Source organism: Giraffa tippelskirchi, chromosome 8, assembly GCF_054371585.1.
Source record: "Giraffa tippelskirchi isolate mGirTip1 chromosome 8, T2T-mGirTip1v1.2.pri, whole genome shotgun sequence".
In the NCBI taxonomy this organism is placed as follows: Eukaryota; Metazoa; Chordata; class Mammalia; order Artiodactyla; family Giraffidae; genus Giraffa; species Giraffa tippelskirchi.
The window spans coordinates 130,342,992-130,369,207 of record NC_137282.1 but is presented as its reverse complement, the minus strand read 5'-3'; the positions used below and the strand labels follow the sequence as shown (position 1 = coordinate 130,369,207).

General features: G+C 42.3%; 1 protein-coding gene, 1 non-coding gene and 1 pseudogene across 5 annotated transcripts in view; 2 read left to right on the top strand and 1 right to left on the bottom strand.

The window, feature by feature from the left end:
• Positions 1–26,216, top strand: part of MOCS1 (molybdenum cofactor synthesis 1) — a 386,238-nt gene that overhangs the window by 317,196 nt on the left and 42,826 nt on the right. Inside the window, exon 6 of one of the 4 annotated variants that reach the window (XM_081523252.1) lies at positions 19,872–20,011. The exons of the other annotated variants lie outside the window; for them this stretch is intronic. The gene's annotated coding sequence lies outside the window, so the exon portion shown is untranslated. The remainder of the gene's footprint in view (positions 1–19,871; positions 20,012–26,216) is intronic. 4 annotated transcript variants of the gene reach the window in all.
• LOC145516364 (large ribosomal subunit protein eL42-like) lies at positions 2,877–3,166 on the bottom strand (annotated as a pseudogene).
• Positions 4,886–4,993, top strand: LOC145519252 (U6 spliceosomal RNA). The gene has a single exon (XR_014063669.1). It is a non-coding gene; the product is annotated as a U6 spliceosomal RNA (small nuclear RNA).

The following is a 26,216-nucleotide window of genomic DNA, read 5'->3' as shown; positions in this document are numbered from 1 at the left end:
TTGGTCAGTATTTGCTTGGTGTCATCTTTTTCAGTTCTGCCAGAGTCCCGCTCCAGCTGGTCCAGGGGTCCCCAAGGGATGAATGGCGTCAGCGAAAGGAAAAGAAAGGAGACAGAGTTTTTGATGGCCCAAGGACCATAATCTTTATTGCTTTAGTCTCTATTTATATAGCACATGATCTTCTACATAATGATTCTTACAATATTTTTCCAATCAGATCAACATCCCCTGATTCTAAGATGTGTTAAAAGTTTTTTCCTAGTCTATTATCACATATTGGTTACATGTTTACCCTGAAACCTATTTCTATTTTACTAAAACATAGTCTATAAATCATATTATTCCATCTACTTATTTTGTACAGCCTGCTACTACAGCAAATACAGCGTCTTGCTTCAGTGAGTAAGTACTATAGTGGTGGTTAAGGGCAAAGTTTTTCATAGTACAGCCATTGTCAGCGGTGGCTTGTTTACCATCTACCCACATACCACAAGACTATTTCTGGCAGAGGGAAGTCTCTTGCAGTTTACCTAGAAACTATTTACAATGCAATTTATGTATTTCTTTTCTGTTTATGCTTAGATTCTGAGGGGAAAAGGCAATTGGCTTAGTTTCTGTAATTTTCCCTGATACATGACCCAAGTTTTCCAGTCATCAATAACAATTTCCTCATGAGGCCATGTCACAATAGGCTTAGGGCTTGTTTTCCAAATGATCATGGCCTTATTCCCTGGATGAGTGTTAGGGACCCACCAGCCAGGGACCTCAGTAGGTTTAATCATTTTTGGACTGTTTCTCTGGGGCAAGGGATCATTTTTCTTTTTACTGGACTCTCATGACCTCATCATGGAAGCCCCTACAACTCCAGCCATCAAAGAATGAAACAGAGTTAGCCACAACAAAAGCATAGAAACAGGAAGGAGGGAAGGTTTCGATCCTGGAGAGAAACTGCTTCTTGGAGAGAAACTGTTTCTTCTTAAGTGGTGCCGTGACTTTGTCATCCAGCAGTAGATCCAGAATGGCTCCCAACAGAAAGAAAGAAACACAGCTAACCACAACAGAAGCATAGAAACAGGAAGGAATGAAGGCTCCAATCCTGGAGAGAAACCGCTTTGCAGTTTCTTCTTGATTGGTGCCGTGACTTTGTCACCAGGCAGTAGTTCCAGAACGGCTCCCAACACAGTTCTTTTATGTGTGACCTCATATTTTATGTTTGAAGTATGTCTCTTATGAACAGCGTACAGCTAGTTTTCAAAAAAATACAAGCCTAATTAGACAATTTGATCTTCTAAATGATTTTAGCCCCTTCATATTATGATTATTGAATATTTACTTTTATTTCTAAAATCTTACTTTGCACTACCAAATTTCATCAAGTCTAAGACACACATTTCCCCCCACTGTTAAACATCTTTGACATTATAACACCTGTATAATTGAAGTTGTAATTGGCAGCTTTTTTCTTCCTTATTAGCATGCAAAATTTTAGCTGTATTTTACAAGTGATGTCATCTTACATTCTATGAAATGTGACATTTACTCTCTTAAGTTTCTCTCCCCCTCCATCACTTTCCTATCTTTATTGACTTAAGACTTTTTAAAAAAAATTTCTCCTTTTCACCTATATTTGTTTGTAAGTTACACATTCTATCTGTTCCATTTTAGTGATTTACTCTTAAAATTGTCACAAGCATCCATAAATTTAATGCTGAAACTAACCAGTGTGTTAAGATGGATTCTTCCAAGAGTTGCCCTTAGGACCCGACCTTGAGTACAGGCATTTGGGAGGTGACTTCAGGAAGGGCTAACAAGGAAAGGGGAAGTGAGGCAGGGGAAAGAGAAAAGCAGGTCTAGGAAACGCTCATGAGCCGTTTATTGTTGTGGATGACAGGGGCTCAAATCCTATGAACGACCACATGAAGCTTGGTTCAGAGCTTTACTGTGAGGAGATAAGAAGGTTGGAACATTTATCTACTGACTCCTCCATTGGTTGAAAGTCATCCCTGGAAATGTTAACTCCCCTGCATGTTCAGATTACACCTGCTTAAGGCAGAGAAAGTTCTATGATGCAGCAGAAAGACATCAGGCATAGAAGAGAGACACATGTGCTTGAGCAACACCTGGCATCCCATTACACTGTCTATCCCATCAATAAGTGAACTAGGTGGACAGAAAGAATGTGGGCTGAGTGACAACGGTGTCTTCTACAATCAACATTCCTAAATGTCTACTGCTGTTTGCCAAATCTTGAACTTGTTCATTCACATCACCTATCCTACTTGACATGTTCAGTGCATATTTTATTTATGTAGTTTTTGTATCTCCCAAAAACAATTGTTTTTTTTTTATTATTTTAAACAATCAGGGATCACTTAGGTTTATCTATATGCTTTGTCATTTTTCTAGCTCATCGTTCCATCTTGAGACTCACTTCTTTCTTTGTGAATTAATTTCTTTCTTTAGTGTAAGTTGTTTTCATCATCTGAATTTTTGGGTTCCTAGATTTGGGTAATGATTTTGGGTATTGAGATTGAAAAGTACACCATGTTATGCAAATCTTTTTCATTCCTGAGTTTCAGATAGCAAATAGCAAGGGTTTTCATACAGAAGGGTTTTTTTTTCAGCAGTTTTTTTTCAGTGTGTGTTAATGAAGTTAGACTTCGCCTTTCTAAAAATGACTTTTGTTTTCCCATTCCTGAATGATAGCTTGACTGAGTATAAAAGTGTAGATTCACTATTTTCTCTTGCTTCAAAGACACTATTCAACTGTTGTTAATTAGAACTCTGCTATCTATCACTCCACTTTGATGATGTAATTTTTCTACTTTTTTTTAACTTAAAGACTTTATTACCTTTATAAGAGCAAAAGATGATGCTTAGAACTGCATCACTTGACTCTTTCTCTTCTTAAATCCTCCCAGTTCAAAATGTTTACATCTCTTAATAGCAAGAATCCTTTGATCTACAACTTCAGCACAGTCTGTGATTTTAGTTTTTCCTGGAAAATTGGCTTAGTCTGCTCACCATAGCCACTCTGCTTCCTTTCATAATGCCACTTTCCCTGGACATACGCAAAACTCTTGCCCTTGTATTGTGTCACTTTGAGGGGTTGGTGCTTGCCACACTGCTTACAGGAAGTCCTGCAGGTTTTAGGCATGTTCACCATGTTTGTAGGAGGACTGTTGGCACAAAACTCTGGTTGTTTCAAGATATTCTCTGTCTTTGTTGTTATTCTGTGCTTCAGTGTGTCTCAGTGTGCATCTATTTTTATTTATGCCATTCATAATTGTTGTAATCATAAAGCCAAAGACTATAGATTGCCAAAACCTGTGACCCAAAGACATAGGGAGAAAAACGAAAATAGAGTTCAACCAGACAGTAATGAGATGAGTGAACAAAATCAGTTGCAATCTGGTTGGAGGTTGAAGAATTCAGATGATCAAATCAAGTCCTCAAAAGAGAAAAAGGTTACAAAGAATATTATGTGGTTGTGTAGTTGAAAAGAGGAGGTATCAGCCTCACCTGAAGGGTATAGACATGGAGTCTCCTGCAATTTCGAGATTACTAAAACGGGACTCAGTATGTCAGTGTGTGATCCAGGAAGGACCACACTGGACATAGGCAGCTGCAGGCCTGACATTCCTGAAATAAATGTGTCTGTTCAATAAGCAACTCCAACTTGCCCCAGGTGACAATCATATTCTTTGCTATTAAGCCACCTGGGAAGCCCGACATCCTGAGTTATTGGCTTAGGAATTTAAAAGTCACAGTAAAGTTCAGTGGTTTGTGTCTCTTAACTCCAGAAATATGAAATTATGAAATATGTCAAACCCATGGTGTTAATCATTTTGTATTACAATCAAGATAATCACTGTTTGGCATTTAAGATACTTATAAAATATGATTGAATTTGGCATATTAAAATGTATGACAAATTGACCTGTGATTCTAAATTAAACACTTAATTTGAAGTTGAATGATATAAGTGACTTAGTTTATAAACAGTGGTAGAGTAGTTAAAAGATCTTACATTAGAGAGTTTAACAATATGGGAAAGGTTAGCTTATTGAGTTATAAGTTTGTTGAGTTTGGACCTTGTAAGTCTTAAGGAAAACTGAATACATTAAACATATAAATATTATTTGAAGTATTTAAAGGTAATTAGTCTGTCCTATTCAAGTTTACTTAATATTATTTAAAATCAAATTCCCTTAAGTAATCAGGCCATTTATGTGAAAGTTTCCCTGAAAATTGTCTCTATTTTATATAAAATTTACTGGATATAAAATAGTGTAATAAAACTTATAATATGAATTTAGGAGTTTAAGAAAAACTAGGCTTTTAAATTTATAATTGCAGTAGGTAAAGTTGTAAAAAAATCAAACCCAAATAAATGAAAATCACCTTCTCTGCATACAAAAGCTGTCCTTGAACATCAAAAATATCACATAGAAACTGAATCTAAGGATTCATGTTCTTTATCAGTGTAACCTCTTCCTGTCTACTCTCACCTTCTGAAATTCCTATTGGCTATAAATTTCATCTTTTTACTCTTTCATGCCTCAATTTTTCTTTTTTATTCAGAATATAGCATGCTGCTGCTACTGCTAAGTCGCTTCAGTCATGTCTGACTCCGTGCAACCCTATAGACGGCAGCCCACCAGGCTCCCCCGTCCCTGGGATTCTCCAGGCAAGAACATTGGAGTGGGTTGCCATTTCCTTCTCCAGTGCATGAAAGTGAAAAGTGAAAGTGAAGTTGCTCAGTCGTATCTGACTCTTAGTGACCCCATGGACAGCAGCCTACCAGGCTCCTCCGTCCATGGGATTTTCCAGGCAAGAGTACTGGAGTGGGGTGCCATTGCCTTCTCCAGAATATAGCATAGAGATGCTTATTTAGGGCAGCACACATACTAAAACTGAAATGATACAGAGAGGATTAACATGTCCCCTGCACAAGGATGACACACAAATTTATGAAGCATTCCATATATATATATATAGCATAGAGGTATAACTTCTTAAATTATCTCTTGCAATATAAGATTTCATCTCCAGCTGTATCCATATACTATTCAATCTATCTACTGGGAAGTATTTAATTTTGATGACTATTTTTAATTTCATATCAGAATCTAAGCTTGTTCACCACCTCAGAGTCAAACTGCCTCTCTATCCTCAAAGTTCTTCCAACTCCTAGTAACTCACACAAATGTGTGGGTACTCTGCCATCTCTGCTGAGCTGCCCAAGTTGGCTGGAGGCCTGGGATCACAATGCTTCACCTTCTACATGCTAGGGTGTCTGCACCAAGTTGTCCCTCTACTTCTGGACAGAGGATCTAGTTTACTGAGTAGCATCAAAGGATGAACAACACTGCACTTATGGGTTAGCTCTCCATGGAGTGGATTTGAGCAATAGGAAATGGGAAGAAGGAGGGAGCTGGGGAAATAAATTCTCCTTCCAAATAGAGGTGGTGTTTCTTTCTGAAAACTTTTCAGAGAAGTCCTGGGTGCTAGGCAAAATTCCTGCCAAGTGACCAGCTGTTTCTCCATGGCTTATCAAATAGTGGCCAGCACTGTAACATACCCTATCACCTTGCTTCACATCTTTCCTTGGCCCACTTCCCCTTTCTTCCTTGCCTTCATCTCAACAGGCTTCATCTCCTGAATAACAAATCAATAGCCTAAACCTTGCCTTCAGCTCTGCTTTCTAAAGAACCTCAGATAAGAAAGTCTTTAAAACTTTTGTTTGGTTATTTTTGAGAATCTCGATCTTTGGTTTTGTTTTTTTTTTTAATTCCATTCTTTAATGTGATAGATTATATCAGCCAGAGATTATCTAAAATATTTAAAATAACTACCTTAAGTTGTTGGGAATCTAATCCTGCTCCTCACACTACTAAAGCTCACTCATGGTGAATTATTTCCTTGTTGGTTCTGCAGTTTTGGATTGTGAGATCATCTTCAGGGCTATGTCGAAGAGAACCCTGAGAATTCACTGAGGGTTTATCCCTCCAAGAGGACTTGTATTCACTCTGTCACTGATATTACCAGCTTGGGAGTTCTCAGCTACAAGAATGGTATAAATGCCAAACTCTGCCCTCAGTGAGGGCAGGTGTCTTGAGGAATCTTTTTCCTTTATCCAGATATAAGTGAAGATAGACAAGCTTCCTTGATCTCTTTTTGCTGATGGTTTGGCTTTTAGTCCCCACTTTTGTTCTAAAGCTCTTTGACAAGTCTCAGCTTTAACATTGTCATGAAATTCCCTGGTGACAGCTACACTGTGAACTCAGGACTGCTGCTCTGGTTTTTAGGTCCCTCTTCATTTTGCCCCTGGGGTTTTTTATTTTTTATAAACTCAACTATGCAGGTAGAAGACTATTTTCTGTATTTCATCATAATTTTGTGGTATTTAATAATGGAAGATTTGGGGATTATCTAGTCTGCTGTAATAGTAGTCATGTAAGATCTGGTCTTTAATAACTGAAATGGATTGAATTATTACCATTTGTCAAATACTATTGTAAACACAGTAAATGAATTAACTCCTTTATTCTCTCAACAACTCAGTGAGAGGTAGGAACTAGTATTATCCCTACTGTGTTAGTCCAGGTCCTCTGAGAAGCAGATACCAAGACCAGAATAAACGTGTGAAGATTTTATCAAGGAAAATGCCTTTGAGAAAGGAAGTGAAGGGGAGCTGGTAAAGGCTGGGAGAGTCACTAGACCACAGTCCAAGTTTAACCCTGAGTGAAAGAGAGAAGAAAGGTTGGTAGAATTGTCTTGGATCCCAGAGCAGTCTTAATGAAGTTCACCAAAGCTCAGGAGGGGTTTGTCTTCAAGCTAATGTTAGCTGATGGAATCTAGTATCTTCCAGAAACGAGCCCGCCTTGGTATCCCTGCCATATTCCATCACTGGTGGGGAGAAGCCCATGGGAGAAGTGGCCGTGTCACAAATGTCACAGTGGGTTCCAAAGTGCAGCAGCAGGGCCCTTAGCCACTGTGCTCCTTGAACTAGAAGGTCTGCCAAGTACCTCCTCACGGCCACTCCATCTACTTTATGGATCAGGAAACAAACATGGGGGCTAGATAACTTGCTCAAGGACACACCACTGGTATACGTGGAACCAGATTTCAAACTTTAGTAATTTAGCTCCAGGACACAATTTCGTAACAACTATGCTATGCTTTAAAAAAAAAAAAAAGACTTTATTGCATTGGATTTTTGTGTAGAAAGAATCCTGTTAAACAATTGTGCATATGGTTTACATGTATTTTTTCAGAGTTAAAAAGGCCTATTTTTAATCAGATTCTTACAAGAGGCTGTATAAGAGAGGGGAGAAAAAGACCTTCAAAGTTTGGAAACTTCAAGAGCAGTTGCCTATGAATTTGACAGTGACCTTTAAAATGTGGGGCTTCCCTTGTGGCTCAGCTGAAAGAGCTGCCTGCAATGCAGGAGACCTGGGTTTGATCCCTGGGTTGCGAAGAGCCCCTGGAAAAAGGAAAGGCTACCCACTCCAGTATTCTGGCCTGGAGAATTCCATGGACTGTATAATCCTTGGGGTAGCAAGGAGTCGGACATGACTGAGCGACTTTCACTTTTAAAATGTGACTGCTACTTGAAATTCAATGACTGATGCATTGTGCCGCTCTCCTCAGACTGGTTAATGACAAATTAATGTTTCTCAGAGGTATACACATGTCCCCTCCTCTTGAACCTTCTTTCCACCTCCCACCCTGTCCCACCCCTCCAGCTTGTCACAGGGCACTGGGATGAGGGGCATCTTTATTTTTCCCTCTATCCCCCTTATAAGAGAACCATCTAGCTGCCTACACAGTGTCTAGTCCTCCTTCTTCATTATTAATGACCAGTCCCCTGACCACCAACAATAAGCCATATGTATATCCCTACATCCCTTCAGCAGAATGGCCATCTAACTTATAATTGCGAGAAGAAATTGTTGGGTGAAGCTTTTAGGAAGACTTCTTAAAAGAGGCTGACTCAGCAGGCCTGTGACTTATATCATTCTGAATTCCAGCAGGGAAACAGCTGGAACACTGAAATTAGGATAACATGGAAGGTTTTATATATAATGGGACTGTTGATAAACATGTGAGCAGAACGTATAGAAATCATGAAGAATAGAGCAGGAGTACAAGATTAGTATGCAGTGGCAAAGAATCTGCCTGCCAGCGCAGGAGACGCAAGAGATGTGGGTTCAATTCCTGGATCGGGAAGATCCCCTGGAGTAGGAAATGATAACCCACTCCACTATTCTTCTCTGGAAAATTCCATGGACGGGGGAGCCTGGAGGGCTACAGTTCATGGGGTTGCAGAGTCGGGCACCACTGACCACAAGCACAGACACAAGATTAGGATCAGCCAAACTGTTATCTCCTTCTGTGCCGGTAAGGAGAGGGTCAGGTAGAACAGATTGCCTTGAGAACAGTGGCCTTCAGGTGGCAGCCAGCCAGATGTGACTTTGTAGAAAGGGAGTCAGTGAAGAAAAAAATCCTGAGCCCAGGCTCTTCTCACATTCTAATCTCCTGCAATGGATCCTGTGGGCTGAACCTATCAGAATACCAAGGGCAAGAAAGCCACTGATGTAGCCCACACAGGCCAGCCTGCTGAAACAGAGAGCATATGGGAAAGGAGAAGAACAGAGTTGAAATGAATCGGGATAAATAGGAGAGAGCAAGCACGTGCACTGTTGCCCTTTCTTCTTTTTCTTTTTCCTTTGGTATCTGGATATGATGGCTGGAGCAACACTGACCACTTTTGCTACCTGAGACTACCTTCTAAAGATGGTAGAACAGAAATATAGAAGAGGCCTGAGAATTAATGACATAATTGAACAGCTATATCAGCCCTTAAGTGCTCACCCAGACTTCCTTCATATGAGAAAAATATAAATCTTTGTCTTAAGTCACCGTTTCTTAGATTGCTTGCATTTGTAACTAAGCTCAATTCTCAGTGATATACATCCCCACTATCTGAATTTATGGCTTTATTTCCTGTACCTCTGCCACCAGACTATTGTCTTTTCTTCTTAGTTGACAAATGGGCTTTTGTTCCTTCCACTTCTTTAGCCTCTGCCTTCTCAATCCATTCAGACATACGGGGTCCCCCAACAGTGGTTCTCTCAGAGAGGGAACTTGGTGTCTGAGGGTCAAGGGGTTGGAGGGAGACTTTTCATGTACTCTGTTTTACAATTTGAACTTTGTATTGTGCATACATATCACCTAAGCCAATTGAAAACGTAGTTCTCTGAAAAAAAAAATTGTAAAACTAATTAAAAATATTCTATCACATCACTGTTTCAACTGGATTTTCAAAAGGAGCTCTGGAGTCCAGCTTCTCCATGTAGATTTCTCCCATAATAATATCTGACCAACTTGAAGATTGGCACATTCACATTTTAATACCTGAGAATTTAACAGATTCTTACAATTGCTGTTATCCAGGTGGCAGCTGCAATGCAGTTGTTGTTGCCTGCCTGTGCACAAACTTTAGATGTTAGCCCACGTTTAAATTGTCTCTGAAAGGTCTGTTGGCCAAAATGTAGAGGGTTTGCAATTGACCAGTATGCCACCAGAAATATGAGTCCTGATGGTCTGCAAACATTTTATTTGACATCTTTTAGTTAGATCAATAAAGATCCAGCATCAAAACTTATAGGATGAGCATCAGCAGCTTGAAAGAAAATCACAGATGCAATATTGGAGATCGCTTAAGAATAGACGCTTAAAATCAGCACCTGTTGATTCCCCAGAGAATGATAGAGTGTGAAAATACTCTGACATCAACTCTCACTGAAAATAATTCAGAGGACTTGAATTCTATGGGAAAAAATTAGGGATCCCTTAATCAGTGTTTACAAATTTAAGTCAGATTGATTGAGGTAAACTTTACATATTATAAAATACACCCTTTTTAGGTGTACAATTCTATGAATTGATAAAAATGTATGATGTCATATATCTACCACTGAAATCAAGAGATAAAATATTTTTAAAATTTTCCTTATTCCCCCTTTATATCCAGCCCCCAACCCATACTCCAAGCCCTCGGCAACCACTGTTTTCTATTTCTATCGCTTTCTCTTTTCTGTAATGTCATGCAGCATTTTGTACCTGGCTTCTTTCCCCTAACACCATGTTTTTGCATTTATCAGCAGTTCATTTCTTTTTATTGTTGAGTAGTATTCCATTATGTGATTATATCAGGGTTTGTTTATCCATTCACAATAGAAGAACATTTGGATTGTTTTTCATTTTTGGCAACTATGAACAAAGCTATAAATGTGTAGGTATAGGTTTTAATATGAATATACAGTTTTATTTCTCATGGGTAAATACTTAGGAGTAGGATTTCTGGGTCATATGGTGAGTCTATGTTTAACTTTATAACAAATGGCAGAACTGCTTTCCAAAGTGTCTGCTCTATTTTACGCTCCCACCAGCAATGAACAAAAATTCTAGTTACTCTGCAACCTCACCAGGGCTTAGTATGACCAGCTTTTTAAAAGTATAGGCATTCTCTTAATTTATAGTGGTATCTCATTCTGTCTTTAACTTGCATTTTCCTAATGATGTTGGGCATCTTTCCATGGCTTTATTTGCTATTTATATACTTCCTTTGAAGAAATGTCTGTTCAGATCTTTATTTATTTATTTATTGGCTGTGCTGAGTTTTTGTTGCTACAAGTGGGCTTTCTCCAGCTGCAGTGAGGGGACGGGGCTACTCTCTCGTTGTGGTGCTGGGGCTTCTTGTTGTGGCCACTTTTCTTGTTGTGGGGATGGGCTCTAGAGTCCAAGCTTCAGTAGTTGTGGCACGTGGGCTTAGATCACATGGACCTTCCCGACCAGGGATTGAACCCCTGTCTCCTGTATCAGGAGGCAGATTCTTAACCACTGGATCACCAGGGAAGTCCCTCACATCATTTTTAGTTGGATTATATTCTTATTGAGTTATGAGAGTTCTTTATATTCTGGACATCCTTTATCAGATGTTTGGCAAATATTATCTTAAGTCTGTGGTCTCGCTTCATTTTCTTGACGCTGTCTTCCCAAGAGCAGAATAATTAATTTTCATGAAATCCAATTTGTCAAGTTTTTTTTCTTTTATGGCTCATGTTTTTGTGTCCTACCTAAGAAATCTTTGCCAAACACAAGGTAACAAAGATGTTCTGCTAGATTTTCTGTAGAAGTTTTATGGGTTTTGTGTGCTATGTGAGACTAGCTCAGCTGTGTCTGACTCTTTGCAACCCCATGGACTGTAGCCCGCCAGTCTCCTCTGTCCATGGGGATTCTCCAGGCAAGAATACTGGAGAGGGTTGCCATGCCCTCCTCCAGGGAATCTTCCCAACCCAGGGATCAAACCAGGGTCTCCTGCATTGCAGATGGATTCTTTACCAGCTGAGCTACCAGGGAAGCCCCTTTTTGGGTTTTAGGTTTTACAATTAGGTCTATAATCCATTTCAAGTTAAGTTTTGTATATGGTTCAAGATTATAGATTAATATCCTATTGTTTCATTATTGTTTGTTGAAAAACTTTTTCTCCATGTAAATGCCTTTCAAATTTTATTGAAAATCAATTGAACATGTGAGTCTATGTTCTGTTCCACTTACCTGTCTAAACTTTGGCCATTTTCATATTATCTTGATGGCTGTAAATCTCGAAATAGTGTAAGTCCCCCAAATCTGTTCTTGTTTTTTAAAATTGTCTTGACTATTCTTGTTCTTTGCTCTTCCTTATAAATTTTAGAATCAACTTTTCATTTCTATCAAAAAAAACCCTCTATAACTTTGAAATTTGGGGGTTATATTTGAAGAAATTGGTACCTTGACAATATTGAGTCTTCCAACACATAAACACAGTCTTGTATTTCTCTCAGCAATGTTTATAGTTTCAAGCATAACCTTGCATGTATTTGATTTATCTCTAACTATTTCATGGGCTTTTTTTAGTGCTATTACAGATGGCATTGTTTTAATTTACAATAATTCATCAGTAGTATGTGAAAATACATTTGATTTTTATATATTCACCTTCTATCCTCCAACCAAGATAAATACACTACGAACTTTTATTTTAGATTCTTTAAGATTTTCTATATAAACAATCTTGTTGTCTGCAAAGAGAGATAGTTTTATTTCCTCCTTTCCAATTTTTATGCCTTTTCTTTTTTCTTATTGTACTAGCTGGTCTTCCAGTGTAATGTTGAATAGGAATAGTTTTTTTTTTCTATGTATATACAAGGTTGAGATATGATGAATCTGTCTCAATAAGTATTAAAGAGTCCTTTCAATAAATATACAGTAAAAAATCAAAAGAGCATTTTTGTCTTGGCTTAATTGGCAGCTTCCCTCTACTCCCCCCACCCCACCCCACCCCACACAGTGGCACCCAAAATAATGTGAAAATACACCCATCGACTGTTAGGAACAATGAAATACTGCAATTTAGTGGGAGCAGCCACATTGCATATTTCTAGACTGTGATGTGAATAGTTTCCTGAAGTTGCACAATGTGGAAACCCTGGTATTAGGTTACAAGTGCCTACAGGGGCTTCATAGTTGATACTGTCACCACTGATATCATTTCATTTAACTGCGCCCAGGGTGTTCAACTTAAGTGTGAGTGAAGTCTGCTGCTTGGGGTTCCCTATGTCTAGAGATCATTACTGAGCCAGAGGGAGCTAGTCAGTGTTAACCATGATACATTTGATCAGGTAACTCTGAAAAACAGAAGGACCTGAGATTTTACCTTACTAGAAAGCTGACAAGTTACCCTGGTACAGTTTGATGGTTGCTTCTGGGAGACACAGAATGCCTGGGTAGAAGTGAGGGACTTGATTACTCATAGCAAAGCAGGCAGCATGAGCCTCAAGTCTGCACAGGTTCCCCTTGCCCACCAAGTGGGGCAATGCAGGGCATCCAGTGGATGCTGACCACATAATAGTTTTCCTTCACCCCTGAGGAGCCCCGAGCACAGGGAACTTCAGTCTTTAATGGGGCTGCAAGCAAACCTGTCTAACTTTTGCCCCAGAGGGAGACATCTTTTTTATCCTGAACATCAAACTAATGTGTCTTCAGCACTGGAGGGAGACACTCTTTCCATCTTCTGAGGATCTGTAGGACCTCCATGAAAAGATAGCCCAGGGTGCTGTCAGGTTCTCTGCTCAGAGGACGATGCCCACAGAGAATTGTTTCCCAACAGGAACACAGACTCAGCTGTCAACTGGGAATGTAATTTTGAGTAGAGAGTAATGTCTATCCCTCATTTGGTCCCCAGCTGTCATAGTCTTCGTATATGTCCAACAAACCTGTTTCTTTTTTGTCTGGACTGACAGATTTCCCTACCTCCCTTGAAATTTGGCCATGAATTAGTTGGCCAAGGAAACATAAATAGAAGTGATGTTGCCATCTTTAGGCATGACCCATAAACCCTCCTACAAAATTCTCTGTGCCTCCATTTTCCCACCCTCTTCTAACTCTTTCCCACCCTTTTCTAGCTCTGGTTGACTGCAGAAAAGGGCATCTTCCTAAAAGATGGTAGAGTCTTATGTAAGACAATTGGGTTCTTGAATGACTGCATGGAGTTTTCCCTAATATGCATCAAACTGTGAAGCAGATGAAAAATAAACCAAAGACTTTATAGTGGCTTGACCATAAAAGTTAATTCTGGTGGCTAGCAATAGGTACTCTAATTAATACATCAGCTTTACCCACATGTCCATGGGGTTGCTAAGAGTCAGACACGACTGAGAGACTTCACTTTCATTTTTCACTTTCGTGCATTGGAGAAGGAAATGGCAACCCACTCCAGTGTTCTTGCCTGGAGGATCCCAGAGATGGGGGAGCCTGGTGGACTGCCATCTATGGGGTCATACAGAATCGGACACAACTGAAGCAACTTAGCAGTAGCAGTTACCCACATGTCATCCCCATATTAAATCTCTCTCTTCATTTCCCTCCCTGTCCATCAGGCCTAAATGGGTATCAGTATCTGTTTTCTCTTAATAGCCCTGTACAGGTTTCCCAGGCAGCACTACTGGTAAAGAACCTGCCTGCCGATGCAGGAGACCTAAGAGATGAGGGTTCAATCCCTGGGTCAGGAAGTTCCCCTGGAGGAGGACATGGAAGCCCACTCCGGTATTCTTGCCTGGAGAATCCAATGGACAGAGGAGCCTGGCAGGCTACAGGCTGTAGGGTTGCAAAGAGTCAGACACGACTGAAGTGACTTAGCAAACATACAGATGTTATAACACGAGAAGCTTTCAACCATATTTGCTATGAATATAGTGTAATTTGTGTAGTTTTTGGAAGCACACAATGCCACTATCTGGTTGTGCAGGGTTGTACCAGGCACAGGTTGAGGGCAAGAGTTAGGGGAATTAGCATCTAAAGGGCTGAGCGCCTTTCACCTGGCAAAGCAGGCCTTACTAACAAAATAAAGGTGGTAGGGAGAGATGAACAGAGAAAAAATAGTGTCTGTTGTATTTGTTAGCATCTTTGAGACATCTACTGGGATGTTAGAGGCCAAAGCTATGTCAAAGAAATGCAAGGAAGTAGGTTTCAACGCTCGCCCCATACTCTTTTTATACTGAGTCAAACCCTGCCTGCTGCCTGTTTTATTAAGATTTCAAGTTTCTTTTAAGAGCAGTTTTAGTTTCATAGCAAAATCTAGAGGAAGGTACAGGGATTTCCCATGTACCCACTCTGTCCACACAGGCACAGCCTCCACAGTATCACCACTTCTACCAGAGTACTGCATTGATCCATCATAATTACCCAGAGTCCATAATTTACATTAGGGTTCACTCTTGCTGTTGTACATTATACAAGTTTGGACAAATGTATAATGACATGTATCCATCATTATGGTATCAGAGTCTTTTCACTGCCCTAAAGATGTTCTGTGCTCCACCTATTCACCCTTCCCCAACCCCTGACAACTGTTGCTTGCTTTTTTGAAACTATCTCCATGATTTTACCTTTTCCAGAATGTCATATGCTTAGAATCATACAGTATGAAGCCTTTTCAGATTGACTTCTTTCACTTAGTAGCATGTATTTAGTGTTCTTTCATATCTTTCATGGCCTGACAGCTCATTTCTCTTTAGCAGTGAATAATATTCCATTGTCTGGATGTACCATAGTTTGTTTATTCATTCACCTACTGAAGGACATCTTGGTTGCTTTCAAGGGTTGACGATTATAAATAAGGCCACTAGAAACATCTGTATGCAGGTTTTTGTGTGAACATAAGTTTTGAACTCCTTTGATAGATGCCAAGGAGTGCAGTTGCTGGATTGTATAGAAAGAGTGTGTTTAGTTTTATATGGAACCACCGAACTATCTTCCAAAGTGGCTATACCATTTTGCATCCCCACCAGCAATGAATGAGCATTCCTGTTGCTCCACATCCTCAATAGCATTTGTCATTGTCATCGTTTTGGACTTTGGCATTCTAGTAAGTGTGTGGAGAAATCTCATTATTGTTTTAATTTTCATTTCCCTGATGAATTACAAAGTAGAGCATCTTTCCATATGCTTCTTGCCACCTCTATATCTTCTTTGATGAGGTGTCTGTTAAGCTCTCTGGCCCATTTTTTAAGTTGGGTTGTATGTGTTCTTACTGTTGAGTTTTAAGAGTATTTTTATATTTTGGACGACCATCCTTCAGCAGATGTGTCTTTGGCAAATGTTTCCTCCCAAGCTGTGGCTGATCTTCTCATTCTCCTGACGTTGTTTTTCACAGAGCAGAAATAATCTAATTTTAACGAAGTCTATTTTTTCCATGGATCATGTCTTTGGTGTTGTATCTAAGAAGTCATCACCATACCCAGGGCCATCTAGGTTTTCTCCTACATTATCACCTAGAGTTTTATAGCTTTGCATTTTACAGTTAGTCTGTGATTGTCTGTTTTTGTAAATGAAGTCATATTGGAACACAGCCTCACTCACTGTTTAGCATGCTATCTGTGGCCACTTCCCTGCTATAGCAGCAGGATAGAGGCAGTGGAGACCCACCAAACCTGAGATATTTAGTCTCTGGTCCTTTAGAGGAAAAGTTTGCTGACCCCTGGTATAAAGCCATAGTTAAGCTCATTGCATATATATAGAAACCGAGGGTCTGTATATTGAAACAATTGGATTTAATTCACAGAACCTGTCAGTGGTCAAGCCAATCAGCTAAAAATTTAGATTCCATCTAAGACTCCTCCTGCCTGCACATGCTGTTAGAGATTCTGTACACATCTACTTAGCCTAGAGTATGTGTTTGATTAAAAAATAAAAAAGCTAGAACATATATTATGTATGCTATTCCTGGCACACTTCTTTTCCATTCTTTTCTGTCTCAAGAACTAAGGTGACTTGACCCATCCTGGAAGAAAAAGGCAAAATAATAAGAACAACGAAACAAAACAAACTTTTTCAAAACCCCTGACTGAAGGAAAACTGAGGTGGTCTCAGAGTTTTATAGACAATTTTGGAGACAGAGGAATGGCCAGTAGCCCCCAGGGACCCTTCTGTCCAAAGAATCCAGCTGGACTGACAGGACACGCAGACAGATGAAACCTTGGTGACATGTCTCATATTTCTGAGGCTGGTGGGGGGGGTTTAGATGTTTGCTGGGTTGTTATCAAGCCCACTGCTTCCCCAGTGGCTCAGTGGTAAAGAATCTGTCTGCTAATGCAAGAGATGTGGGTTCAGTCTCTGGATTGGGAAGACCCCCTGGAGAAGGAAATGGCAACCCACTCCAGTGTTCTTGCCTGGGAAATCCCATGGACAGAGGAGCTTAGTGGGCTACAGTCCAAGGGGTTGCAAAAGAATCAGACAGGACTTAGCGACTAAAACAACAACATCATCAAGCCTACTATGACCTGTGTGTCATAATGTTTTCATTGAGAAAACAGAACCTGGGAAACCCCTTTCCAGCACCGTCTCTCTCTGAATTTTAAATACCAGTATCTCACCCTCTCCCTTTTTTGCTAGCTTTGTCTCTCTAGCTCACTGCATCTTTCTCACTGTCTCTCGGCAGCATTCACAGTCTCCTCTTCCTCCCACCCAACATTCTGTGAGTTCTTCTGAACCTTCAGTCCCTGAACTGCTTCATTTTTATCTTACTCTATCAGCCACCTTCCAAATTCCCAGCTTCCCCATCCATCATTTCAAGCCCTCTGTCACCCTCAGCTTGCATCTTGCCTAGTTGTCCTCGCAGACCAATCCTCCAACTTTGGATCAATCTTGTCATTCACTTTCTCCTCTCCTACCACCAGCCTGCTGTGGACCGTCATAAAACCAAGAGGTATGCAGCCGCTACAGATTTCTCTGTTCCGTAAGCATCAGAACCCTACCTGAGCACAGCACACCTTTGAAGCCACACTCCTTCTTGGGTGGGGCTTGAACCCAGCCAAAACTCAGATTAGGACTCAAACCCATGAACTGGGACTTGAACCCACCCACATCTCAGTTTGAGACTTGAACCCATGATCCCTGACTAGAAAGGGACTAGAACTCACTGTCTTTTGATTACAACTGCTCACTTGCTGTCAGAACTTACTGACACTTGGCTTCTTTTGTCTCGTCGCAGCAAGAATTCAGCATGAGGCAAAGTGGCAAAGAGTGAGTTTATTAGCATAGGAGGCTTGTGGGAGATATTAATACAAGCAAGCAGGCAGGGGAGCTCAGTGGCCCCCAAAACAAAGAGGGCTACATTTTTATAATTAAAGAAACAGTAGGAAGGAAAGAAGACCACCTTCTTCCTCATTTCTGGGCAGACACTAAGGCTTGCATAATTAGTTCTTCCTTTGCCCCATGTGGTCTAATCAGGACTGTCATGGTGCTATTTAAATCATGTGTGAAAGTCACTCAGTTTGTGTCTAACTTTAGCAACTCCATGGACTGTAGCCAGCCAGGCTCCCCTGTCCATGGAATTCTCCAGGCAAAAATAGTGGAGTGGGTAGCCATTTCCTTCTCCAAGGGAATCTTCCCGACTCAGGGATCGAACCCAGGTCTCCTGCATTGCAGGCAGATTCTTTACTGTCTGAGCCACCACAGAAACCCATTAAATCATACATATATATATATAGCAGCCTGGTGGTAACATATATGAAAATATGGTAATTCATTTCAAGTTTCAGAATAATGTCCTTTTTCACCTAGCTTCTTTCCTTTTTCACCTATATCTCTGTCTTGGCTCTATGCGGAAATGTTACTCTTCAAGGACTATAACACTCTGACTTCATGTAACAAGATTCAGACACCCACATCTATTGTCTTACATTTTAACCATCAGGGTTTGTAACTTGAGTGTGTTTGGTGTTTGAATGCACCTGGTCTTGCTCTAAGGTAGTATAGATTGTTGCTAGGTTACTGGATTTCTTTCTTGAGTGGTTATTAGATTACAACAGTCGCTAAACTCCTTTAAAATTTCCCTTCTGTCCTTAATCCCCTAGTGCAGTTTCTAAACTACTTAATTATCCTGCTCTACCCCGTCACCTTGACAAATGTTTCAACAGTTGCTTCTCACATTTTCTCCGGAAATGAAGTATGGTGGACATTTGTTGGTTGAGTTACCACATCTGTTCCCTGCCACCCTCTACCTCAACCGTTTCCTCCAAAAGCACCCAAATTTTCCTTTAAGATAGTGCCCGTCCCCCAGACTCAGTGCTGTTACTTGGGTGGGTTTGGCTTCATTTGCATTTCCAGCAGTGAGCTTCAGCCAATCAGCTCTCCTGTTCTCTGGATATGGTGATTGGTTCATCACGGATGAGCCCATCACCCAATTTGGGCCAATGAGACACCAGGAGACAATTGTAGGCGCTTCTGGGAAATAAGCATCCCCTGTCTTCTGCTGGAGTCCCAGAGGAGACCACATCCCTCTGGGTGTTGGAGTGAGGACATGGTGTTTATAACTGCGAGGGCAGGAAGGTGCGGTTCAGGAGTCAGATGGAATCCTGACTCTCTGGGCCAAATGATGCCTGCACCCAAGTCTACCTTTAGACTGTCAGGTTGTATCAGTCAATCTCCTCGTTTTCTTTTATAAAAAATTTTTATTATTTATGGCTGTACTGAGTCTTCCTTGCTGCATGCGTGCTTTCTCTAGTTGCGGTGAGCAGGGACTCCTCTCTTGTGGTGGTGTGCGGGCTTAATAGTTGTGGCACACGGACTGTTGCTCTGCAGCATATGGGATCTTCCCGGACCAGGGATTGAACCTGTGTCTCCTGCATTGGCAGGTGGATTCTTAACCACTGGATCACCGGGCATTCCCTCTACCTTGTTTTCTTAAAGCCAGTTTGTGCTGTGCTTTCCACTGTTGCAACCTAACTGGTGCCCCATTCCGAAAGTTTGCCTCTATTCTCGAATCCTCCATTTCACTCTACCCCCAGCAAGAGATCTAGCCTCCTGGTTCAAGCAGGAAACAGGCTAACTGGTGGGTGACATCAGCATATTTCCCTGGCACCTGCAAGTATCTGAATCTGAACGTTCCTTCCTCCTTCCTTTTAATCATTCCCCTCTGCCTTCTCAGAACCTCAGCTCCTCCCATATCTTTGTCACCTTTCTTTTTACTAGTCTCCTCCATTCACCTTTCACTGGGTTAGCATACTTACCAAGGTAGAGATGGTCAGAACCTTGTCCAACCCCACCTCCTCACGTTCCTGCCTCTCTCCTTCTATCCTCCTCTTCCAGACTTCTTAGGGGGGAAAAGTACCACCACAAAGACTTCAGTTGGTGAATGCATATTCAGTCACTCAATCCTATCTGACTCTTTGCAACCCCATGGACTGTAGCCCACCAGGCTCCTCTGTCCGTGGAATTCTCCAAGCAAGAATATTGAAATGGGTTGTCATTCCCTTCTCCAGGGGATCTTCCCGACCCACGGATTGAACCCAAGTCTTTTGAGTCTCCTGCATTGGCAGGTGGGTTCTTTACCACTGAGCCACCTGTGAAGCCCTTATCTGAGGATCCACGGAACATTCAAGAGGCTCCATCCAGTGGGCAGGTTTGCATAGGAGGAGACTCAACCCAGAGGTCTGGCTGGGATGCGAGGGTGGGGGCATCACTGGCATTTGTTGGAATGGAAGCCAGTGAAGTTGGTGGTCCCCCAGGGAATGCAAGGAGTGAGAGGTGAAAAAGAAAAGGAAGGGGGCATCTTTGAATGAGACCATGGCAAGAGGAAAGCTTACCACCAGAAAGCTCCATGGTAAGAGGAAAATGGGAGAGAAGGCTGTCCCAAAAGCCAGGAGAGGAGTGTGCACCAAGGAGGAAATTGTCCGTCAGCTGCTACCCGGAGGTCAAGTGTGATAGAACAGGACCCCTGGATTTGGCAATATCTGACGATTCCAAGTGGCAGGGACAGAGCCAGCTCTCAGTGGGATGGGGAAGTAAATGAGACATAAGAGGAGGAGAGAGCAGCTAGCAATGATTTTATTTTCCTCTCCAACTGTCTTAGTTTAGATTTCTCCAAATAGACTGTGGACGAGTATTTGGGTACAGGTAGTCTATTTGGAAGGTGAAACCAGAAGCACGGTGAAGCAGGGTGAAGGAGGCAGGGAAGAACGAAAAGGCAGGACAGCAGGGTCCTCACAGGCAAGACAGCCATGCACAGCGAGGGTGCAGTCCTTCTGCCCGCCCCCCACCTTGAGGACCGTGTGAGCCAGGCCTCCGAATGCTCCCCCAGCCATGGATCTGCTGCCTCCCGTGCCCCGCTTGGTGAAGGTTGCCTCTGGGCGTCCCCGCCACCAACGCTGACCAGCTTACAGCCTCACCCTTGCCAAGGGAGCTCCCCTGGCTTCTGAGAAAACCGTTGGGCTCCAGGTGGGAAGAATTGCTGTGCTGGGACTGAAAACCATAGCTACTGTGCACCCTGGAGGGTTTGGGGAGTGTGGGCCAGGCATCAGCCCACACGTGACCCCATCAGTCACATGGTTAAGGTAATAGGAGGGAGCCTTTTCAAGTGTAATTAGAGGCAGGCATGAGAGAGAAATTTTAGCATAATCAAAGAGAGGAGCAACACAGTGTGCCAGCAGGAGATGAATCCTGGCAGAGGTGGGAGAGGTCTGATCTGGGTTGTAGATAAAAACTTTTCTTAGCCTTGCATTGTTCTCTTCTTGGAACTGGGGCAGGAGGAGGGGGAGGTGCAGAGGCTGTGGCAGTGTCCTGCCATTTGACCCTTTGCTACAGAAACATGGGGAGGCATGTGGCCATCCCCCTGCTTGTCAGGTCATCTTCCCACATTTTTCCTCCCTATGACTGACCTCTGTATACTCTGCGTTAAATTAGAGAACCCGACGACTTGATCTTTCTTTTCTTGACTACACCTGCACCATGACTGGTCATGCACCATGTGCTAGGCGCTGGAGAAAAAGTTTATCTTAAAAGTGAGCAATGAACCAAGAAATGGCAGCTGCAGAACTGTAGCAACACAGCCTTGAAGCCAGCGTAGATGCCAGATGAACGAGCCAGCATCAATCACTCTTTTTTTCTCTGTCCACTTTCATCCCTTTTCCTGAAGGTCAGGGGTAGAAGACAAACAAGGTGTGACCGGGGAAGGAGTAAAACTGGGGCGGGGGTGGAAGAGACTGGCAGGGCCGAAAGCTGGTAGTGTTGAGCCCGTGAACAATTTCCAGTTGCCCAGAAGAAGGTCTCCCTTCTAGGGTATCCTAGAGGCAGAACTCTAGGTCACACCCATCCCTTCTGACTATATACACTATGAAGGAGGGAAAGACAGGCAAAGAATGAAAAGCCAGGTGACCAAGGTCATCTCTTAGGAAGAGTGATTCCTGTGAAGGCCCCAGGAAGGGACCTGAATGATCGGATGCCTGTCCTCTTGGGTCTGTCCTGGATGACCTTGCCCTTGACATCTTTGGCCTGATCACTGGGCCCCTCAGACATTTCTGAGGGCCCTTCCTGTGTCTCAAAATATAGACCTGGGGTAACAACACATGAGGAAGAAGCAGGCTTATTTGCAGAGTTTCAAATACTGATAAACGGGAAAGGGAGATCATACACATAAAGGTATAGGTGAAACCCCAAGGGAAAGTGCAGTGTCCTGGAGCTGGTGACTCTGAGTGTGTGTGTGTGTGTTGTGGGTAGGCCTGAAGGAGCAAGGAAGAGGGGACAGGTAATGGACTCCGGGAAGGAGAAAGTCATGTCAGAAAGGATGCCTTGACAGAGGCTGTGACTCAGCTTAAGGACACGGGCCTCCCAGGGCAGCCACTCAGGAGCCCCGGGGCTAGCACCCAGCCACTGCCCTTCCCTACTCCCATCTCCTGCCAGGGTCCCCGCTGGACGAGCCCCATCAGAAGCTAGAGGCCAACTGTCGCCCCTGTAGATCAGCCTTCTGAGGCCCAGGGCAAGGTGGAGAAGATGGAAGGGGGTCTGGAGGTGCAAAGAGAAGCTATTTCCACCTCCAAAAGCAAACACTCTGATGTCTGTCTTAGGGTCAGTGTTTCATAGAATAGGGACTGCCCCAGTCTACCAAACCACAAGGGGGAAAAAGATCTCTTTCACTTGACCCGGAGAAGGGACAGAGCCAGAAACTGCATCCTCTTTCCCAAGGAAGTAACTAGAAGGGGGAATTATGCGCTCCTCCCTCTGGTAAAAGTTTATTAGGTTTATTATCCTTGGCCCGATTCTGTATTACCTCATGCCCACAATCTTTCATCTCTAATTCTCCAAGCCAAGCTACTTCTGAAAAATCAAGTTCTTCATTTGTCAACATAACATGACCTTCTGATATGAAATACTTATCACCATGATCTATTCCACTTAGTGTGAATGTCTGTTTTCTTGAGAAAAAAAGTTTGGTTTCTGAAGGCTTCCCTAGACCCTGTGTTATGTAACATATTCATACACTTTTGTGTACACATATAGTGTGTATAATATACTAAATAAGACTTTTCAAAACCCTGAAACATTCTTAAATTCTGAAATCTATCTGGCCTCTAGGCCTTCCATTAAGAGATCTTGGACTTGCATTTTCATTCACATTAGCTTCATAATATTTAGGGAAAAAGCTAGGGAATGGTATGTTTTTCATTTATAATTAATATACTTTACCTAGAATTCAGCCCTGAAATAAAATGTAAAGTTCTTTTAACTCAAAACTATTTTTTAAAGTAATTCCCAGTCTCTTTTTTAATCTTTTGTAAGACTGTGAATACCATAGACTATAGTACAGAATTACAGCAGGAAAGAAGTGAGGGCTCTAGAGAGACACTCAGAGAGTTAACTGAAGGGACTATCTGAGGGATGTGGTCAAGGTCAAGGCTACCAACAGGGCAGAGTGCCTAAGAGAATGGATTCTAGAGCCAGACTTCCTGGATTCAAATCCCAGCTTCACCACTTGCTATCCATGTGTTCTTGGCCAACATTCTTAACCTCTTTGTGCCTCATCTTATGTTTAATAACCCAGCAAAATGCTATTTAACTGATTTTTTTCATAACCACCAGCCTGTGAGGTAGATAAGACAAACCAATTTCCTTCTGAGAAACCCAAGAAGTTATTTGCCCATGGCTAGGCTGTGAACTTGCAAGTGAGGACAGGCAGCCAGGTCTCCCTGCTGCCAAGCCAATCTAGCACCCGCCTTATTCACAGAGGCTTGCCCCCTGACTGCTCTAGCAAGGGAATGTGTCACGTGCAGCGGTCTCAGTTCAGTCAATCTCAGCTAAGTCCCAAAGGAGCAGGAAGACCTTCTGAGGTATTTCCAGAAGTATCAGTCTTTGATACTCCTTGTTTCATTTCTCCACCCTGATAATTACCCCAATGTAATTTAATAAACAATCACATAATCTGGAGAGTGAGACTTAATTTTGCTTGCCAAGGAATCAGGCTTGCGTAAGTGGATCTGACGCAAGTGGATCTGTCTTCAGGGAATTACAGGCTGTTTTCCAGTTCAAAGGACGAACTGAATCAAGAGGGAGTCGATTTTCTTTTAAATGCATGGACCTTAACAGGGTGAACCCTTGCTCTGCAGGTCTGGGTAACACAAAGCCATGTTAATATCATCTCTTGCCTCCCTGGTGGGAAGGAAATCAGTCAAAGGGGTAGATGTCCAGACCTCTCTCTTGTCCTGCCTTCTGCTCCCCTACCTGTGTTTTCCATGGATGGAAACCAACCAGAAGCCTGAGGGCAAGGGAGTCCACACAATCAACCTCTTAAGAGCAGAGAGAGATGGAAAATGATCCCACATAAGGGTGGGGCAAAATGGAGAGCAAACAACTCAAAATTCCACTGATACAGATATCAAGTTTACTTCAGTTCAGTTGCTCAGTCATGTCCAGTTCTTTGAGACCCCGTGGAGTGTATGCCAGGCTTCCCTGTCTGTCACCAGCTCCCGGAGGTTGCTCAAACTCATGTCCATTGAGTTGGTGATGCCATTCAACCATCTCATCCTCTGTCGTCCCCTTCTCCTCATGCCCTCAATCTTTCCCAGCATCAGGGTCTTTTCTAGTGAGTCAGTTCTTCGCATCAGGTGGCCAAAGTATTGGAGCTTCAGCTCCAGCATCAGTCCTTCCAATGAATATTCAGGACTGATTTCCTTTAGGACTGATTGGTTTGATCTCCTTGCAGTTCAAGAGACTCTCAAGAGTCTTCTCCAACACCACAGTTCAAAAGCAACAATTCTTCAGCACTCAGCTTTCTTTATGGTCCAACTCTCACATCCATACATGACTAATGGAAAAACCATAGCTTTGACTAGACGGACCTTTGCTGGCAAAGTACTGTCTGTGCTTTTCAATATGCTGTCTAGGTTGGTCATAACTTTTCTTCCAAGGAGAAAGTGTTTTTTTAATTTCACAGCTCCAGTCACCATCTGCAGTGATTTTGGAGCCCAAGAAAATAAACTCTGTCACTGTTTCCATTGTCTCCCCATTTATTTCCCATTAAGTGATGGGACCAGATGCCATGATCTTAGTTTTCTGAATGTTGAGTTTTAAGCCAGCTTTTCACTCTCCTCTTTCACTTTCATCAAGAGACTCTTCAGTTCCTCTTTGCTTTCTTCCATAAGGGTGATGTCATCTGCATATCTGAGGTTATTGATATTTCTCCTGGCAGTCTTGATTCCAGCTTGTGATTCATCCAGCCTGGCATTTCACATGATGTACACTGAATAGAAGCTAAATAATCAGGGTGACAATATACAGCCTTGATGTACTCCTTTCCCAATTTGGAACCAGTCCATTGTTCCATGTCCAGTTCTAACTGTTGCTTCTTGACCTGCATACAGGTTTCTCAGGAGGCAGGTAAAGTGGTCTGGTATTCCCATCTCTAAGAATTTCCCACAGTTTGTTGTGAACAATACAGTCAAAGGCTTTGGCATAGTCAGTGAAGCAGAAGTAGATGTTTTTCTGGAACTCACTTGCTTTTTTAATGATCCAATGGATGTTGGCAATTTGATCTCTGGTTCCTCTGCCTTTTCTAAAACCAGCTTGAACATCTGGAAGTTCTCGATTCACATGCTATTGAAACCTCGCTTGGAGAATTTTGAGGATTACTTTGCTAGCGTGTGAGATGAGTGCAATTATGTGGTAGTTTGAACATTCTTTGGCATTCCCTTTCTTTGGGATTGGAATAAAACTGACCTTTTCCAGTCCAGTGGCCACTGCTGAGTTTTCCAAATTTGCTGGCATATTGAGTGCAGCACTACCACAGCATCATCTTTTAGGATTTGAAATCGCTCAGCTGGAATTCCATCACCTCCACTCAGTTCGGTTCAGTCGCTCAGTTGTGTCCGACTCTGCAACCCCATGAATCACAGCATGCTAGGTCTCCCTGTCCATCACCAACTCCCAGAGTCTACCCAAACCCATGTCTATCGAGTCAGTGATGCCATCCAGCCATCTCATCCTCTGTTGTCCCCTTATCCTCCTGCCCCCAACCCTTCCCAGAATTAGGGTCTTTTCCAGTGAGTCAGCTCTTCGCATGAGATGGCCAAAGTATTGGAGTTTCCGCTTCAACATCAGTCCTTCCAATGAACACCCAGGACTGATCTCCTTTAGGATGGACTGGTTGGATCTCTTTGCAGTCCAAGGGACTCTCAAGAGTCTTCTCCAACACCACAGTTCAAAAGCATCCATTCTTCGGCGCTCAGCTTTCTTCACCACTAGCTTTGTCTGCAGTGATGCTTCCTAAAGCCCACTTGACTTTGCATTCCAGGATGTCTGGTTGTAGGTGAGTGATCACACCATTATGGTTATCTGGG